Raw genomic sequence first — 18,368 nt, forward strand, 5'->3', positions numbered from 1 at the left:
CATGCCTAATCTTCTGCTGTATGGACAGGCTTAATCCTGTCACTGGAAGGAGGTAGAATGAAATATTCTTTGTTTTGCAACTTAAAACTGGCTATATATTTTTATTTTTATAAAACAAATCCAGTTAACTAAATATTACCCAATCATATTGAGTTCAGTTGTAAATAAAATATTTGTTTAGAATGATAGTGTTCCTCTAATCTGTAAATTATTTTGAGTAAAAAGCACTCTCATCATACCTTAATTAAATATGCCACCTAAATGATTGTTAAGTAATAGGGCCAGCCCTACCAAACAGGCAGGTTGAGGCAAAGCATAAAATATTGCTTGATGGGGAAAAAGGGTGAAAAATACACCCATCCAGTTACATCTAATCATCATTTTCTGATGCCGCTCCATCATCCGGAAACTCATTGTCCCGAAAGCTCCAAATTATGGGAAGTCCATCTCCCATAGACTCCATTTTACTCAAATAATTAAATTTTTAAAAAATATTTTTCTTTTTCTCTGTAAAAATAAAAACATACTTTCTAATTGATCAAAACTAAGATATAATTAATCCTTATAAAAGGCAAATCATTCATATTGAATTTATTTAATGTTTAAAAATGTATTGGCAGACAAAGTATGGTGATCCAAATTACAGAAAGACCAGTTATTTGGAAAGCCCCAGGTTCTGAGTATTCTGGATAACAGGTCCCATACCTGTGTAAGTATTTCAACAGTATAACATAATTAAGGAATAAAATGGACATGATACATACATCCTAATGTGCAAACTATATTTGTATGAAGGACTCTTCAGATCTCTAAGCATATAATGTATAGTAGTTTATAAATATTTTGTTTTATAATTTCTTTTTTACTAAGAGGCCAATTAACTAACAATCGAATTGCATTTTTCCACCAATTTTAAAAAATTTGAAAAAACCCCCCCCCCCAAAAACATTTGGTACAAAACTTTACCAAGGAAAAGTTGTCAAGGTTCTACAGAAGTCAATGGAAGCTGCTCTGATCATATTGGACTGGTTTTAATTTAATTGGACTTTTAGAGGCTCTTGGATTTTTTTTCCACTAGGAATTGTCCAAGAAACTTTAATTTAAAGAGGTTTTTGAGGTGTTCGTATTTTTTTACTGCATCTTTCAGTGTTTTTTTTTTGTTTGCAATTTTTATATTCTGGTCTTTTAGTAAATTCAATGACAATCGTGGCTTTAGAGTTGGCGAGTTTAGTCGTGGGTTCAAACACCTCTGAAGCCACTAAAAGTCCTCTTTTAATAAGCTTTACGCTGCGTCAAATGAGTCACTAAATTATCCTGTGTGGGCATGACCAGACTAGATATACTGTAATAAGGCAAGCGTGTCAGCAAGTGGATCACAAACATGTTCTGTAGAGCACTGTATTTTTTTTTTTTAAGTTTTTAATTTACTTTTTCTCAACAGCATAACGAAAACATAAACATAAACATGCATTGCTATGACGGTTAAAAATCAAGGGTTTACATTCTTGTAATATTACAGCAAGTCATGGGGAGCAGGATCTAAATAAGTCATGTAGCAGAAAGTCATTGGGAGAACTTCTTGGGGTGGGTTCCTTGTTTAGTAATTGGTATTGTCAGACCTGGGGGTCTGCCTCAGGATTGGCCTCCAGCCACGGGTCCCAGACCTTCTCAAAAAATGTAGGCCAGTGTCTGGCTATGTAGGTTAATTAGATAACAGGCAGTTTGCTGTTTATTAGTTACACACATTGTCGGTGATTTTGGGCTTATTCATTTGTTTGAAACATGCTTCTTAGCGTAAAAGTATAGAGTTTTGAGCAGAGTTCTAGATTTGTTCAAGGGGACTATATCATCTTCTAGACCTAATAAGCACACTTCTGGGGGTTAGTATTTCAGGTAGCAAGATTTGGTCATTGAGCTACTTTCTAGCACTGTATTAAGGTCCAGTACCACCCTAGGGATCACATGTATGCACGTCCCCAGCTGGTAGAAGTGACGCCACACATACAACTGCACATTGCATCACTTCCTGCTACATGTGACTTCACTTCCATTGCACAGGATGCTAAAATGTGCCTCTACCCCTCACCCCCCCCCCCCCCCCCAGCTCTGAAGCCAGATTTATAGAGCAATTCTCCAGCTGGGGAGATTCTCTTTACTTTAGTTCAGAAAAGGTAATCTATTATAGAGGCACCTGAGGGCTGTTCCATAAAGGTGCCTCTCTAGGCAAAGGCCCTTGGGTGCCTTTATATAAATACGACTTTGGTTTTGTTTGACAAGCCAGCTACACTCAGGAAAGCCAGTCTTCAGAAAATAACATGGCAAGCAAATGGTAATATGCCAAGTGAACATTTTGACAAATGCAAGTGAGTGTCATTAGGAAAACAAGACTCAGATGACACATTAGGGGTAATTTGTCAAATGCCCTGCCTCACGTGCTAGAGTACAAAAAGGGAAACAAAATTGCACCCCTTAGTGCTCAGATGCAGAACTCTTGTAGAGATTAGTGCTCGGATGCAGAACTCTTGTAGAGATTCTGAGTGCAGACTGAGGCGTGCACCTTGTGCTTTATAAATTAGGAGACAAGCAGTGCTGAATTCACTGGAGCATGATGTGTAGTGATGAGCAAATTTATTCGCCAGGCAAGGATTCGTGGCGAACTTCCATACTTGCCACTTGATAATTTTCTCGCAAAACTGCGGCAAACATTAGCTGCGGAAACATTTGCTGTTTTCTGACGCCCATTGACTGAGAAAAAATTGTCGCTTGTAAAAAATGTTTTGACGCCCATTGACTTCAATGTATTTTGTGAATTTTTCACCGTTTCCCAAATTATTTCAGAGTTTCGAGAATCTTTTGGCAAAAAATGGGACAGATTCACTCATGACTAATCATAAGTCTTTGGGGCAAATTCCCTAAGCAGTGCAAATTCGCTACCGACGACTTCGCCCACTTCGCAACACTTGGCCAGGTGTAAATTCGCCAGGACAACGCTAAAATTCCCTAAAATGTGAAGTTGCGTCCAGGGCACCGAACGCTGGCGAAATTGCGCTAGCGTTACTTTGCCAAACAAAGCGAAGTTGTGCTAGTGTTGGCTAATCTGCATATGCTGGGAAGTGAAAGTTGAATGGATGTATATGTTACAGCAAATACATTACATTACACAAGCCCAGGGAACCTTGATAAATAAAATAAAGTTGTTATAATGCCCTACACATGAGCCCAGTGTTTAGTTTATGTGCCATATTTTAGTAAATGTAGGGGAGGAACCCGGGTACCCAAAAAATTTTTTACCGTCTTTTGCAGCCTATCACTCAGAAAAAAGATGCCAGCTTTTTTTGGGACTTTGAAAAATTTTCAACAAAAAATTGTGGAAGTCCTATCGACTCCATTGCACGGACCGGGACACCAGGGGCCCACCCACAAACCTTTGACTAGGGGCCCACCAATAAATCTTAGACCAGGGGCTCACTCTTAGTAGTATTATTATTCCTCACTCAACATCTATTCTCCTAGTCTCTTTTCTTTACATACTTTAATACTATAATCTATTATTCAATCTCTTTAGCCACTTTGTTCTCATAGAAATAGGGAATGGCCATTAAATAGGCCACATGTCTAGCAGCATAAGGGCTCACTGACACCTTGGCCCCCCAGGACTTTTCCAGGTATCCTGGTGGGCCAGTCCGACACTGCCATTGCACTTCGCCTGGTCTGAGGTGGCAAAGGCAAGTCTGGGCGCAAGAGGTAACATTCAGTAAAATTAGTAAAATTTGCGGAGTTCCATCTGTTCGCCAGAGCAAAAATTCGCCTGGCGTTAGAGTGCAAAGCAACGCTAGCGTCTATCTCCTTAGCTAGCGAAGTGACTCCTGCGCCCGTTAGGGAATTGGCGTAGTTGGCGAATTTTTGCTAGCATTGGTCACTTCGCCCTTTAGGGAATCTACCCTTTTGTGTCCCATTTTTAAATGCAAAGACATGCGCCCATGGGCTATAAATGCAGGATACAATGCAAAGTGTGGAAAACATTGTGGTTTGTGTCTGCTTTTTTTGACATAGGTGCGTAGTTTGTCCAAGTCCATAGTATCCTTATCAACCAATCCAATGCTTGCATGCCAGCAACCGATTAGTAAATGCTACCTACTTATTGCTATGGGTTTATATACTGTAAACAAATGAAAAAGTAAGTTGGTTCTCTGCATATAAAGTTCAGACTTCAGCCTTAACACTTTTTAAAGCATATACCCCATACCATTTGTTTTATTTTTTTTCAGATGGAATTATATACAGTATCCTTATTATTCCCATGTGTGTGTAGTGAATAATACAGCTATTTTGGAAATAGATTGAAATAACACTTGTGTATAATAGTCAGTTACTGTATCTTTCATATGGTGTTAACTTTCACTTTTGCATTAGTGTTCTCTAAAAGGAGTGACTTCAAAGTTTTTGTGCTAATTAGTAAACCAATGAAGCTTATCCTCCCAAACATAGAACCATTGGTGTAAAGTAAGAAAAGGTGCAAGGTTTCCTGGTCAACCGTTTGAGACCAAACATCTGATTGAATGGTATGGGTCATTAGACCTGGGTAAATGTTACAGATTTTACTACATTACCCTGACACGTCTAACGAAATCCCAGGAAGTACATTAACTAGGGCAAGATCTATGATCCTTAATGTAGAAAGCCAACCGTTTGTTTGTTTACAGTGTTATGATAGATACAGTTCATCAAGGTATCTAGGGAAATTATAAATTAATATTTATCTCCCTTGTATTATCCCCCCCCAGAAGACAGAAAAGTCTATTCTGCAAGCAAATCACGCCTTCTCTGTAGATCTTCAAATGTATATGGTAGTTGGGCCTGTGATGTAGTTTACCTTGGCTCATTCAAAACACAATTCTTGGCCTATGGTATTTTTAGGTGTATTCAGTGGCATATCCAGATGTTACTGGGCCCCACAGCAAATTTATTTTAGGGCCCCCAACATATCCAGAGATTGTTCTGTTTTAAGAATAAATGTTGAAATTGCTCATTATTTAAGCTTCATGTGGCCCCCTATACCTCCTGCCCCCCGCTTCCTCTATAGTTACTCCCCTTGGTGTATTTCTTATCATACTACAACATACTTCTTATCATGCAAAGTGGCATATTTCCGCAGTGTAAAACTACGCAGCACTGTTCAAAATGTTGTTTAAAGATGAATATGGATAGTAAGGTGTGGATAACTTCTCTTTCAGTAGTTTTGTCCATGTTACTTCATATTTTGCCTGTTTTGTCATCCGGTGGTTTTCTGTGCGGTTAGCAGAGAGTTTGCATGTATCACTACAAATTACATTGTTATTTTTTTATATTCTGGACCCATTTTATTTTCATTCGTACATGTAAAGGCTTTGCCAAACCCTGCAAAGCACAACTTATTCCAGTTATTTGTGTAGTATAAATGGCACTGCAGTTACAGTACTAGTTCTAGCATTTTGGCACAATCAAAATGTCCTTAAAAATTCTGTAAGTAGATTCACTTTTTTGCTTTGCATTTTTTTGGGTACACTTAAAGCAGGGATCTTCCGATTGTTTTGCTCCATGAGGTGTTAACCTGTAAGTTTTGCCCTACCCTGACACACAGCAATTGAGATCCCCGATGGAAACTTAACACACAAAACCTTATTTATATTTTTATTTGTCTGCATAGGTAATGTGTTTAAATAGGCGATTCCTATGAGTTTGCAAAATGTATTGCACCAGAAATAAAACAAATTTTAACACAAATTAAATCTGATGTCATTGCAGGTTTCATAAATATGTTAAAATTGGCTGATGTGCTATATTCCATTGAGTGCTACAGCATAATATGCAAGTTGGAACTGATAGTATAGTTAGTTACATAGTTACATAGTTAAATTGGGTTGAAAAAAGACAAAGTCCATCAATTCAACCCCTCCAAATGAAAACCCAGCATCCATACACACACCCCTCCATACTTTCACATAAACTATATATACCCATACCTATACTAACTATAGAGCTTAGTATCACAATAGCCTTTGATATTATGTCTGTCCACAAAATCATCCAAGCCATTCTTAAAGGCATTAACTGAATCAGCCATCACAACATCACCCGGCAGTGCATTCCACAACTTCACTGTCCTGACTGTGAAGAACCACCTACGTTGCTTCAAATGAAACTTCTTTTCTTCTAGTCTAAAGGGGTGGCCTCTGGTACAGTGATCCACTTTATGGGTAAACAGGTCCCCTGCTATTTGTCTATAATGTCCTCTAATGTACTTGTAAAGTAAAGTGTAAAGTGTAAAGTAAAGTGTCCCCTCACAAGCGCTATTTTTCCAAAGAAAACAACCCAACCTTGACAGTCTACCCTCATAATTAAAGTCTTCCATCCCTCTAACCAGTTTAGTTGCACGTCTCTGCACTCTCTCCAGCTCATTTATATCCCTCTTAAGGACTGGAGTCCAAAACTGCACTGCATACTCCAGATGAGGCCTTACCAGGGACCTATAAAGAGCCATAATTATGTTTTCATCCCTTGAGTTAATGCCCTTTTTTATGCAAGACAGAACTTTATTTGCTTTAGTAGCCACAGAATGACACTTCCCAGAATTAGACAACTTGTTATCTACAAAAACTTTAAGATCCTTCTCATTTAAGGAAACTCCCAACACACTTTTAGTGTATAACTTGCATTTATATTATTTTTGCCAAAGTGCATAACCTTGCATTTATCAACATTGAACCTCATTTTCCAGTTTGCTGCCCAGTTTTCCAGTTTAGACAAATCACTCTGCAAAGTGGCAGCATCCTGCATGGAACCTATAGTTCTGCACAATTTAGTATCATCTGAAAAAATAGAAACAGTACTTTCAATGCCCACCTCCAGGTCATTAATAAACAAGTTGAAAAGAAAGGGACCTAGTCCAGAGCCCTGTGGTACTCCACTAACAACACTGGTCCAATTAGAAAATGTTCCATTTACCACCACTCTTTGTAGTCTATCTTTTAGCCAGTTCTCTATTCAAGTACAAATACTATGTTCCAGGCCAACATTCCTCATATACAGGTATGGGACCTGTTATCCAGAATGCTCGGGACCTTTGGTTTTCCGGATAAGGGACCTTTCCGTAATTTGGATTTTCATACCTTAAGTCTACTAGAACATCATGTAAACATTAATTAAACCCAATAGGCTGGTTTTGCGTCCAGTTAGAATTACTTATATTTTAGCTGGGATCAAGTACAAGGTACTGTTTTATTCTTACAGAGAAAAAGGAAATAATTTTTAAAATTTTGAATTATTTAGATAAAATGGAGTCTATGGGAGATGGCCATTCCGTAATTCAGAGCTTTCTGGATATCGGATCCCATACGTGTATAGTGTTTGATGATAGGCAAGCAAGGGCTCAAAGTGAGGGAAAGTGCAAAAACTTGGCAGCAAACCATATTTTCCCACCAGAATGCTATTTACCTCAACCCCACATAGAACCTATGACTTTCTCTTAACTTTTTGCACTTGCATTTGCATTCGGATTCTGGCTGCACTTTGCACCTAGCACCAGAATAAAAACCCAGTACAAGGTGAAGAGCATTGTCAATGGGGCAAGGCAGCCCTGTCATAGGACAGGTGGTAAGTACGGGGTGCCAGACTCATGATGTAGGCAGCACTGATATAGGGCAAGAGGTAAGTACAGGGTGCCATTGCAGCCTGTTCCTGCTGTAGCTCACTAATTTGCACATCTGAATGAATCATAAGTTAGGGGGAGGGGGTGTCCTCTGCCACCCTTCATGAATACAGCTCTGCTACAAACAGGCAGCTCTGGTTTTATTGATGGGGATGCAGGTTTTGCACTGTGTTATGAAGCACCAACATATTCCGCAGCACTGTACAATAAATTGGTGTATACACTGAAAATACTGATGACGTACAAAAAAAACAACAACTGACAACTGATACAGGAGTAAAGAGGGACCTAATAATTTTTGGTGACACGTGGATTCCATTCAAGTAACTGATAGGTTGCACGGTCATATTTGGGCAGCTGAAAAATGCTGGCGAAGAATCCTCACCACATGGTTGGAGCATTAGCGACTGCTTTAAAATGTTCATTTCTAAATAAATTTGTATGAAATAGAGGATTAAACATATGCTGACAGAATAGTTTGCAACTGATTTGTTATACACATCCCAAGAAATGCTAAAGTGATGTCAATGGCAAAACAAAATGATAGTGACAGAATCTGTCATTAAACAGACATATGTTTCCACATGCCAGAATTCCTGACTAAATCAAAGGAATCTGCTTGTAACTGGTGAAACAAGGTCTATGTGAGCACTGTTTAAGTGCTCAAGTCATTTGTATGGATGGTTGATGATTCTTATGTACAACATACAAAGCTGCCATAGAAAGGAATTATTCTATTAAAAAAAGATTCTATATATTTTGTTTAGGTGCCCAGAATGCACTGATATACAGCGTTACTTCAGTGATGTAGAGTATGTGGGTTATTATGACACTAAATACTCACAGTCATTAAAAGTATTTAGCAATAAAATGATGCATTAATAAAAATAATAATAATGAGGACATATTATATGGAACGTTAGGTCCTCCAGCTGTTACTTCCAACAAGCAATGATAGCTTTCAGCTATAGGGGTATGTGAGAATTTATTGAAGTGCTTCAACAACTACTGGAGGGCAATAGATAGGACCTTCTTGTCATAAGAAGCTATAAAACAAATTATAAGTGTCTATGCATATTGGAATTACTAAAGTATGCTTTATCAGTATGCAGTATTTTGTAATTTAATGTATAGCATTGCACATGACTCCTAACCATTATAGTAGTGTGTCAAGGCTGTTATTGATATCATCATCTTAAATTGGATACGTAATCATAGCAGCCGCTTCAACTCTTTTTGAAGTGTAAAGAATTATTTCCCATGCAACCTGAAGCTTTCACTGCTATTGAATATGCTCTAAACTTGTTTTTCTCTCTGACTGAGCATATTTCAAATGCCTTGAGAACATAGGTTTCCATCTTACGGAGAAAGCTTTTCAAAGTCTTTTTTTTTTCTTACCAGGCCCTTTAAGGACTTGGCAATTGACTAGAGTGAAATATTATGACTCTGCGAGTGCACATTTCTCTGGGTTATATTTAACCAGCAAGTGTAAACAAGCTCTGTCATTTGAAGGTGAAGGCTATGACAAATGCTCAGTTTAGGAACCTCTGATAGAAATACCAGTCGTGTTTTTATTTCAGAGAGCAAGAATAAGTGACTGGCTAGACCAGCAAATGACACCCCCTGCTGTCGTAACAGATCTCAAATCATTCTAGGAAACTGGATAAGAGGGTGAGCAACATCTTAGTATGAGCAGAAGCAGTAAAGCCGACACCTGAGAATAACACGTGCCCAGGTGACAATTCCAACACTTCTTATACATGAGCAGTTCAGTTACGCATATTGTGTGATTCAAGTGGGATACTATTAGCTCACTGCATAATGACCCTCAAGTTGTGCAAGCTATTAAACTAGGCATGACAAACAAGGACCTCACTGTACAGGTTTTAGGATACGATGGGAAACTTCATACACCTGCAGAACCAGCCAACAAAGTAACTAGACATTTAACGAGACTTTGTATATATCTATATCTATATCTATATATATATATATATATATATATAACTTTCCCTTGTTTTTATATATATATATATATATATATACCAAAAATACTGTACAAAAACCGCACTCACAGGACTTTATACAGGTGCAAAAAAGATCTGTTTATTTTTTACGACGTTTCGGCTTCTCTTACTGAAGCCTTTTTCAAGGCACCACTTGAAAAAGGCTTCAGTAAGAGAAGCCGAAACGTCGTAAAAAATAAACAGATCTTTTTTGCACCTGTATAAAGTCCTGTGAGTGCGGTTTTTGTACAGTATTTTTGGTCTTCATAATCTTTGAATACTGCACCCAGGCAGCTGTTTTTGTGCATGAGTGCTCCAGTATTGTGAGTATATATATATATATATATATATATATATATATATATATATATATATATATATATATATATATATATATATATATATATATGCAATATTTATTATATATTTATATATTATGGGGCAGATTTATTAAAGGTGGAAGTGAATTTTCGAATGAAAAAACTTCGAATAGGCTAAATTTGACTTCGACTTCGTTTCGAATTGGAAAACCTTCGAAGTACTGTCTCTTTAAAAAACGTTGACACTTCTCCACCTTAAACCAGCCGCATTGCTGTTTAGCCTGCGTGGGAACCCTAGAACCTATCTGAGGCTTTTGGGCAAGTTTTGAAAAGTCGAAGGTTTTTTTTGAAAAATCGTTAGATCGTATGATTTTACTTCGATCATACTTCGATCGAATATGGCCATTTTCACTGGAAAAAATACTTCAACTATCGAAGTACTCAAATTCGATGTTCGATGTTTTTTTACTTCAAAATTCGATCCTTGATAAATATGCCCCTAAGTATTGTATCTGTATGTTATATATAATATGTAACCCATATATAACACTATATTAGGGTATATATTAGGGTTATGAACTTGCATAGTATATTGCTCTTGACAAGCATACAATAAAGATATGTTTTTGTGATTTTTTTTTTCTTCCAGTTATTTTGTCAGGAAACAAGGAAATATTAATTCAATTTATTTTAAAAATCTGTTTATCCTTTAATAGATTCTGTTTTATTTGTGAATTTGCAGCCTCACAGCTAAGGTTAACACTTCTGTTTGTGATATATTTAAAAATGAACAAGAGTTTTTATAGCATCATTGTATATGGCTTATTCCAAAAGCTCTGTGCAAAGGATAAATCTGTCTATATGATACACTTCAGGATGTCCAGTACAAGAGTCAGAAAAAAAGATAATTAAACTAAGCATTTAGCATAGCAGCTAAATATAATGTATTATTATTTGTATAATTTGGCCGCTGATACTTTAAGTTGCATTCACTCACCTTGACACAGTGAGCAAAGTGCAGTTTCAAGCACCATTTTCCCCCCCTTAATTCTAGTGATATTACAAGTTCCACTGGGTGATTCGAATGGTGCAACTGCACTGCTTGTACCACAATAGCATCCGATTTGCTAAAATATATGCAACTGCATGTGCAAACTGGGCACAGTTATTAAAGCTTGCCTGGCATCATTTCCAGTGTTTCGTATGCGAGTGACATCTGTGCCCGGGGGAAAAGCGCAAGTTGCCCCCAGAGTCTGCAGATGTAAATGAGCTCTTTTATCTTTAGGAAAACAGTATGAAGGTGCTTAAAGGAACAGTAAGGGGCAGATTTACTAAGCTCGAGTGAATGGTTCGAATGTCAAAAAGTTCGAATTTCGAAGTACATTTTTGGGTACTTCTACCATCGAATAGGCTATAATCGACCATTCGACTTCGATTCCAACGATTCGAAGTAAAAATCGTTCAACAATGCGACCATTCGATAATCGAAGTACTGTCTCTTTAAAAAAACTTAGACTACATACTTCGCCAAATTAAAGCTACCGAAGTGCAATGTTAGCCTATGGGGACCTTCCACAGCACTCTTCTAAGTTTTTTTTGGTCGAATAGAAATCCTTAGATTGATCAATAAAAATCGTTCGAATCGTCCGATTGAACGATTTTTATTCGACAGCAGGATTGCCAAATTTGTTGAAAAAACTTCAAGTTTCAAGTTTTTTGTACTTTGAAATTTGACCCTTAGTAAACCTGCCCCTAAGTTAAAATAGTTAAAATTTTTTGCAATATTTCTTGGCTACATCATGAAAGAATTGCAAATGGCTATGAATAGAGGCACAATAGGAGAGCACTCACCCAAACTCCAGAGTCAGGCACATGCTTCTGAGGAAGTGGCGTTGAGACCACGAAACGCGTTAAGTATGGACTGTGTTTGATGCACTGTTGGTGTATTTTCATGTATGTCATTTAGGGGCCAATTCACAAAAGGGTCGAATATCGAGTGTAACGAAGTCGAAGGATTTTAGCACAAATAGTGCGATCGAACGATCGAAGGATTATTCCTTCGATCGAATGATAAAATCCGAAGGATTTTAATCCAACGATCGAAGGAATATCCTTCGATCAAAAAAAGTTAGCCAAGCCTATGGGGACCTTCCCCATAGGCTAACATTGAGTTCGGTAGATTTTAGATGGCGAACTAGGGGGTCGAAGTTTTTTCTTAAAGAGACAGTACTTCGACTATTGAATGGTCGAATTGTCGAACGATTTTTAGTTCGAATAGTTCTATTCGAAGTCGTAGTCGTAGTTAAAGGTCGTAGTAGCCCATTCGATGGTCGAAGTAGCCCAAAAAACACTTCGAAATTCAAAGTTTTTTTACTTCGAATCCTTCACTTGAAGTTAGTGAATCGGCCCCTTGATCTTCAATAAATAGAAATATTTTAATTTCCGACCTGGTCTAGTGCTCCGTGGATCAAAGATTTTTTCAAATGGCTATGAATGACAGCTTCTCTGCAAAATTTCATGCAGACAACCCACCCCAATATTTAGGGCTCTATAAGATTTCAAACCTACTTTTTTATTTACATTTGCTAATAGCAATCTGTTTATACTCCACTTTAATCTGGTTTTTCAAAGAAGAAAGACTAAGAACTAGATTAGCAGACTCCAATACATGATACAAATTCTTTCCCTCAGTATAAAGTAAATGGAAGAGCTCCTATTTCATTGCTCACTGTAGAGGCCTTTGACCATAAACTGAAGACTTGTTTACCTCCCACCTCATGCCCCACTACACCTAGTACATCTCAGATTTCTGCTGTCATTGACATTATGTAATATACTAGCCTCATGTTCAATAATCTATACTCTATACTATTATTTCATTAATAATATATTACTAATTAATATTAATAATATATTTCATACTTACCTATGACATAACTGGAAGGAAACTGACAATATTATCATATTCACTTTGTAAGGTTCACTTTGAAAAATCTTGTTTGCTTAATATGGTCTCTGGGACTGTATTCGTGGGAATGTAAATAAAAGAATTCTGGTTAATTTACATTTAACCAGAATTTCTTTAAAAATTACAAAACATCTGTTAAAGTTACCCAAAGGCAAACAGAATGTCTTCAAAGACTTAGGGGCATATTTATCAAGGGTCGAATTTAAAATTGAAAAAACTTTGAAATTCGAATTCAAAAAGACCAACCGTAGTTAAGTTTTTTTTGGTCGAATAGGTCAGTTTTCAATCGAATAGGTCCATATTCGGGCGAATTCGAACCATACGAATTGAAGGAATAGCGCATTCGATCGAATTCGATTGAAAGTTTTTCCCAAAAAAAATTACTCCAAATAGATTCTAGGAGGTCCCCCATAGGCTAAAACAACAAATTGGCAGGTTTTAGATGGTGAATGGTCAAATTTTTGTTTTCAAATTTGAATCGAATTTGGACTATTCTTTAGTCGAAGAACACAAAAAATAGCCCGAAATTCTAATTTTTTTTATTTGAAAATTCACCTTGACCTTTGATAAATCTGACCCTTACTGTCTGTGGCATGCATAATATTCTAGAAGATGAGATAAAATATTGTGATATGGATCTAAATGCTTAAAGCATAAATAAAACTGCAATTTTAAAATAGTTGTGAACCACTGTTCCACTGAGCCTCCTAGATGTCATACTAGATGACCAAAAACATAACTATAGAATATACACCAGTTAGAATACTGACAACCAAATATCTAATTATAGATGCAACAAAATTCACCACTGAGAATACTCTTTATCAGAACTAAATCAGACATCTTGCTGTTATCTTCTCGTAACAATCTTCAGACTGATCAGATCTGGTCAGATTTTATTACTAATTTACTAAATGTAAGGGGCAGATTTATCAAGGGTCGAATTTCGAATTCATAGGAGTTTTTTAAAACTCCCATAAACTTGCATGAACTCCAAATTTGACCAATTGAAATTTATTAAAAAAATTAAATTTTCTAAACCTGGGTGAATAGGATTGACCTGAAAATTTGATTCTATTTTTTTCTCCAAAAAACCTTGAATGTCAGGAAGGCTGCAAACAACTTCAAATTGATCCCAGGACGTCTCCCATTGACTAAAACAGCAATTCAGCAGGTTTTAGGTGGCGAATAGTCGAATTTGAGTTTTGAGAATTCGAATTTTGAGGGCCAGAGTATGATAAATCTCGAAATTTGAATTTATTTGAATTTTCAATTCGACCCTTGATAATTCTGCAGATTTATAATATAATATAATAAATTCAAATTTTTTTACTTAAAAATAATAAAAAATGGATTTTGATAAATAACCCCATCAAAATCAATTTTTTATGATTTTTTAAAGTAAAAAAAGTCTGCCCAAACTAGAATCCACAATTTGACCTTATTTATCATTGAAAAAAACTCCATAGTTTATTGTGGTCCAAGAAACGGATGCTGTTTTTTTTGGAGATCTTAATAAACATAAAGCACCTTGCATTTTATGTGTGTGTGTTTATGTGTTTGATTTTATTATTTGTTTATTTTTTTAACTTTATCTTCAATCTCCTTGGAACAGATAAGCTGGAAAGAATATTTGATACATTGAGTGAAATGAGTTTCATAAGGGCTCAAGACAATAGATCCTGGTTTAACTGAGGCCAGCGGTCACAGGGAGTCCTAGCTGTTCAGCTGTGAAGTATATGGATCTTAAAGGTTTGGTCTCAAAAATAAACAGGATACAATATTTTTTGTCTTATTTAAAGGTGGTGTTGACTGCAGTTGTGAATGAGGTCACAACATAGTTTGATCAGGGCTGGATTTACATAGTGGCCGCCCCTAGGCCCACTGTGGTTCGTCCCCTCCCTTTTTATTTGTGCAAATTTTCATCATTGGGACCAGAGCAATAGGGATTGACGCACAGGAAATTTAAAAAACGTTGTATCTCCTGCACATCCCCAGTGTTTCGGAACCAATGCGGGTGTGCTTGGGCAGCATGCCACCCCCTAAAATCCTACTGCCCTAGGCCCGGCCCTTGGTGGCCTTTCCACAAATCCCAGCCTGAGTTTAATGGTGGTTCTGGTGGGATTTGGTAGCCACGTATTCTTCTATTACAACAAATGTCACACACATAAATGGGCTTATATTTACAATGAGAATACTAACTTTCTGTTGGTAATGAAGTTGATGAATGTTTAAAGATAAAAGGAACAACAAACCATTAGACTAAAAGCTTCTATATTTTTATAAGCTAGTGCAAGGTGGTCTGCCAGTTTATTATAGTTATCCAAATACATTAAACATATTTTCAAGTGTGAACAATCTGATTTGATTATAAAAACTCAAAACTGGAAAACCTCCAGGCCAGTAACCCTCACCCCAAGTTGGTACATATGGGAGGTTAATGATAAACAGGAAGTGGGTTTTTCTGCACCTCTCCCTCACAATCCAGTTGTTCGACAGTGTCTGAAACAGGAAATCATTGTGTCAATGGAGATAAAAAGGTTTACAGTATTTCAGTACATTTTAAAATAAATTGTGCAAATTTTGTCGTTACTATTCATAGCTTTATTTATTTAATTCAGTATCTGCATCCAGAGATTTGCTTTGGAAAATACCTTAATCAAGGTTTTATCCAACTGCTCTTAAGACAGGATATCCTTAGAAGCTGCAGACTTGATTTTAAGTTATCAGCCATAAGGTGTAACATTTCAGGAATGCCAGTGGAGAGCATTTAGCTGCATCAGCAGTTCTGCATCTGACGGAATGTGTGTCAGTGTATTTGTATAGTATGACAAGAGAACATCAGGTGCTTGTATCTGCAAGGTCATCACCTTTAAATGTCAGTGGGCACTATTACATTTCAGACTTATAAAACACACTCAGTAAGTTACTCTTGTGTCTCTTGCTATTGACTGTGATAAAAAAAATTAAATGCCACTGATGATCCCACATCACCTTCTTTAGCTACTCAAAGAACAGAAAGAAAATCTAAAAAAAAATCACAGGCAGCCAAAGTGTTTCTCGTACCATACATTCAACCATTGGCAATGTCTTGTTATAAGTGAATTAATGTAATAACCACTAAGCATGCTTTTTCTATATGTATTCATACAAACTCCAGTCCTGAAGATCCAACCATAGAGTAGGATGGCGCCTGTGATGATGCTGCACAACTCTGTAGTTTTATGTCATGTCTACACACAGGGAAAGCTTTTCCTTGTTGTGGGGAAGGAGCTGGGGGAGGGATGGAGGCAGGTGGAGGGAGGCTGAGGATGGAGGAGGGTTTAAGTCTACTTTAACTTTACTATACCCTAACATGTATTTAACATAGGGGCACCTTTTTTCTTTTCTTTATCCCAGGAATTCAGGAAAAAACTTGATTTGTGTACCGTGGGAGGATATATATGTATATTGTTTTTGTGTTTTAGATGATTTAGGTTTTCTCTGTAATGTTTTGCTTTTTTTTTTAAATTCAGTTTTATTGAAGCATTACTGTAGAGTATATCAGATAAGCTGCATGTAAAGTAGGTCACAAGTCTCTCAAAAAGAAAAAGTGAGCAAAAATCAATACGACATAACTAAAAAGAAAAGCTTAATGCAGCAATCAAGTGAGAACAATAAGTAACGTAATAATATATGTTCAAGTTTGGTGGTGTAGCTCTTTAAAGTTATACCATGTGTCCCAAATTTTATGGTACTGATCCAGTTTGCTCTCTCTCTGCTGCCACCCATTCCATAATAGCTCTATTATTGATTTGATCTCTATTATTGAGTATGCATTCTTGCAGGATAGGAAGCATGGGGTTTTTCTAATATTTAGCAATCAGTGTTGTTGCTAAATTAAGAATATGGAATAATATTTTCCTAGTAGTTTTAGAGCAGTTTGTTGTAAAATATTTCTGGGTTCTAGGGTATTAGTTGCCACCACATGTGGAGAGAGGAACCCTGCAAACTGCAGCCACGCCAACACATTAAAATTAAATGTTATAGAATTATAGAATAATTCAGTGTCATTTTAGATAAACTTTGACGAGCTAGGTGTCATCTATATAAGAGTTTGATGAGTGCTTCCACTTGCATAGTACAGTGGGAGGCACATTTATCGAAGTTCTAATTTCAAATTTTCAACCATTGATAAATCTGGCCCTCAGTGTTACCTTGTGGGGCTGTTTTTGAACTTTGCCATTGTTGGGTGGTAAAGGCTTGTTGAGATTTTTGCATATAACACCGTTGTCTGGATTGTAAGATATTAACATTTTGTACCAGTCTGAAAGGAGATCTCTCCCATTTCAAGCTTGTTTCCAAAGATATTTCATGAATGTTAATTGTTTTATAATCCCGATTGAATGCAGAATATAATATGAAGATATGTATAATGGTCTTTGGGCTGAAGATTGTACTTTTTACTAGCCTCTCAAAGGGACCCAGAGTGTTTGCAAAGTAGAGGTCTTTGAGTTGTGTAACCACACAGCCAATCCATTGTAAGATGTGAATATGCGGGATTCATTTGGTTAAGGCCATGAGTGGGAGTAGTGGGGAGGGAAATATACCAAACACGTTTAATGGCAAGTTTATGCCATGATTGTAGAATACATCTGGTGGTGGGAAGCAACTTGGTAAAGGAAGGTATGTTCTGTTTGTTAAACCAGAAATCTAATTGGGGAAGAGTTTGAAGAGTGATATATTTCTCTCCAGTTCATCTTGTACTCCGTTCCATGGTCCTGAAAGAGTTGATGACCCTAAGCAACTGGGTAATAATTGGCATATAGAAATCTGATCTAGACATCATTGTGACCTTAAAGGAGAAGGAAAGCTACGGAGGCATTTTATTGCCAATAGATTAGCTGCAATAGTGCAAGCTAGAATGCTATATTTATTCTGTAAAATGTTTTACCATACCTGAGTAAAAAGCTCTAGAAACTCTCTGTTTGTTTAGAATAGGAGCTGCAGTATTAATGTGGTGTGACATCACTTCCTGCCTGAGTCTCTCGTTGCTCTGGGCTCAGATTACAGTAGAGAAGGGAGGGGGGAGAGAGGAGCAAACTGAGCATGCTCTTGCCCAGGGCAATGAGGTTTAAGCTGAAAACAGGAAGTCTGATACAGAAGCCCATGTGTACACAATAGAAGGAAAGAAATGCAGTGTTTCTTTTGACAGGGGACTCAGAGCAACATTACTTTGGGGGTTTACTGGTATATTTAGATAGACCTTTCTGATAAGGCTTACTTAGTTTAAACCTTTCCTTCTCCTTTAAGTTTAGAGAGAGAGAGAGTGCAGCAGGATTGATGGTGATTCTTGCGTTTTTGGCTGGTTATTTTGTCTTTTTAGCTGGATGTCCAAGTAGGAGTTG

The sequence above is a fragment of the Xenopus laevis genome, chromosome 5S (genome assembly GCF_017654675.1).
Source record: "Xenopus laevis strain J_2021 chromosome 5S, Xenopus_laevis_v10.1, whole genome shotgun sequence".
Lineage (NCBI taxonomy): Eukaryota > Metazoa > Chordata > Amphibia > Anura > Pipidae > Xenopus > Xenopus laevis.